At 35.6% G+C, this 3,160-nt stretch overlaps 1 protein-coding gene across 3 annotated transcripts in view; it reads right to left on the bottom strand.

Moving 5' to 3' along the window:
• Positions 1-3,160, bottom strand: part of GNAQ (guanine nucleotide binding protein (G protein), q polypeptide) — a 252,662-nt gene that overhangs the window by 76,569 nt on the left and 172,933 nt on the right. The window lies entirely within an intron of this gene.

Raw genomic sequence — 3,160 nt, forward strand, 5'->3', positions numbered from 1 at the left:
ACCCTGATGCTGGGAAAGATTGAGGGCAGGAGGAGAAGGGGACGACAGAGGATGAGATGGTTGGATGGCATCACCGACTCGATGGACATGAGTTTGGGTAAACTCTGGGAGTTGGTGATGGACAGGGAGGCCTGGAGTGCTGTGGTCCATGGGGTCGCAAAGGGTCAGACACGACTGAGCGACTGAACTGAACTGAGAAGCATACACTCAAAAAAGAAGTGTTGGAGAAAAAGAGTCCGAGTTTTTGTGATTCTATAAAAAGCTTGGTCTGTTAAGACAGTCCCTGAGTGAGTATCTGAGAAACAACAACATATTAGTGCTCAGATATTCACATAACAGAGAACCACAAAAACAGGATTAAAAGATGGAGTTTGGATCCACACTGATGACCTGAACTATGTTATGCAAATGCTTTATTGTGTTTTCTGGACTTTCATGGACACTGAAATAATGTACATGTGAAAGGATTACAGCAGAACAGCTGGCTCCATGCTGGTATGCTCTCACAGGGAAACCACGACAGCAAAAGGAATATGGAAATCAACACAGCTCTACAACCCTGATTATGCTCACCCACTGTTTGACCTCATATTTCCTTCTTCCAAGAAAAAAAATAAAGAAATTCATTCCCCAAACTCTTGGAAGACAGAATCTAGACAGACAAAAGCATATCTACATAAAAATTCTGAGGATGAATACATAAAGCTTTAAAATATTAAAAGCCAAAGCAATAACCTAAAATAAAATACGTCCTTTAAGTGCTTTTGCTAGTGGTCTGCAATGCGTTTTCCACAGTTCCCCAAGATAAAAAGCAACTGTCAGCATCCATTCCCACTTTTTTCTCATGAATATGTATCAAGGCAAGTACAACAAAGTCTGCTTTGGATTAGAGTTATGAACATCAGATTTCAAAAGAACACAATGTTTTAGGAGTTTATTCCAGCTTTGTCTCACCAAATACTAAAAATGTGGGGAAAGTAGAATTCTATAGTTCTGAGTTTTGTTAAAGATTTAAGAAAGTAGAGAGGCAATGACATTTTCATATATTATTCTAACTGGAATATAAAAAAGAATAATGGACTACATCCTGACATTTAAAAATACTTTTGATAGTGTTTCCCAATTACCAACAGTGATGACTATGGATAACATGGATGAAGAAATTAATGAGCAGTATTATTTTTTCTTATTATATTTAAGACCATCTCTAGTACTATCAATCAGACTTGACTTGATGTTTGAGAAAAGAACACCATAAAATTACAAGGTAGGCTTAAAAAGTATGCACAAGTGATTAGGGAGTCCTAATGAATAGTAATCGATTTATTATTTTAATTTGCAGCATAAGACATCACCACAGGAATCAAGAAACTGATGTATTTTTAGATGTACATACGTACCTATACATTGAATGGCAAGTTACTGTGGAAACTTTCATTCTGTGGAAACTTTAACTGGATTTATGTGTTAGAATTAGCTGATGAGTTGCAAGTTTTGAAGTGGTAAACTCATTAGCATTAAATCACAAAATATATTTCTTTATAAATATAATGCATTTATCTTATATAAAATATGTATTGGTAAACATTTGTTTTCCTCTAGCTATAGGTAAATAGTGGCAAAAGAAATTAAATTATGCATGCTTCTTATATTTTCTGTAGCTGAAAACATCTTAAAATTTTATTTCACTGGACAGCAAATTAAAGAAGAGAAATGACGACCTTTATAACTAAGGACTTTCTCTTCTCCTACTCTCTATACTGACAAAGGCATCTTTCTTTTTATGAGGTCTTTTAGGCCAGTGTCAATTTTTCCCCCCATTTCTGTATCTCTTTAGATACCCTGGTATCGAGCACATAGTAGAATGAGCCCTCGAAATATCTTTTGTCTTGATTCAACATTCATATAAGTAAAAAATGTTGTCATGTTCTTCCAAAATATGTAATGTCTTTAAAATATTATATCCAAAGATTATGGAATAACAAACAGATATAAAAATAAAAATACATGTTGAGATATCATAGCTAAAATTCTGATGGCGACTGCTTAACTCAAAAGTGTGATAATTCTCATATATCTTATACTTTGCAGGCACTTTGTGTTGCAGAAGGCAAATGGTGATTAAACCTCATTATTAAAAAGAAGTCCCTTAAATAACAAGATATACATGAAAAAGAAAAAAGAACTTCTTTGGTTCAAAAGCCATATACTTGTAACCCAGGAAACATTTGAAATTTATGAATAGGTAACTTATCTCCATGTGGGATATTTGTTCATCAACTTTTTATCAATCTTATATACAAAAGAAATGCTAAGGAGGACTGGGTCTATATTTTAATGGAAATACTAACACCTGGAGAAAAATAAAATATTTAAAAGGACCAAGAAGCCAGAATTCTTGTGTACCCCCAAAATGTACAAAATAAGAAGTACATTTTAACATGCCAGATCTTATTTTAATCAGCCTTTGGGGATTTCTCACGTCCTTCTCTTTATTTTCTACCCTATTAGGATGATATTTAACATCTGCTATTGGCATGTCAGTCTGCAAACTCTGCCTCTAGCAGGAAAAGAATGGTGTCTTCTCCATTTCCCCAATACACACACTGCACTCCAGATCAAAGTCACAGCTTTATATGCCCCTTAATTATTCCCCACAGTCAACTCTGACTCATGATGGCGCCTTTATCATCCTAAAAATCCTTATTTATACTTGTTAGAATTTCCTGCAATAGGGAGATGACAAGCCTGAATCAGCTCTCCAGACAGTCATATCAAGGATGCTTTTTCATTCACTCAGTGCTTTGAAGAGATAAAGTTATGCAATAGCCTCCAGAATTCTGTAAGAGCAGCGAGGCCACATCACCAGGACACTTCTTGGCTCCAGAACAAACTGATTTAGAGCCCAGCTGCAAAATCACTCACATTTGCCAAGAGAGATTTTGAGTATTCTTTGGGACCCACCCCTCACACAAACAATGATTCAAACAAAATGAAAACAAAACAAAACAGGCTGACTCACTCCAGCACTCTTAGCTCCATCCTGTAGGAAGAAGGCTATAGAAGAGTGTGATGATTAGCCTAGGGATTTCCTGCTTATTTTCATTTTCAGAGCCTCTGTCTAGTGTAAAAAGTATCAAATAGGGTCTAATTAGACCTG

The sequence above is a fragment of the Bison bison genome, unplaced genomic scaffold, assembly GCF_000754665.1.
Source record: "Bison bison bison isolate TAMUID 2011002044 unplaced genomic scaffold, Bison_UMD1.0 scf7180017864298, whole genome shotgun sequence".
NCBI classification, from domain to species: Eukaryota; Metazoa; Chordata; class Mammalia; order Artiodactyla; family Bovidae; genus Bison; species Bison bison.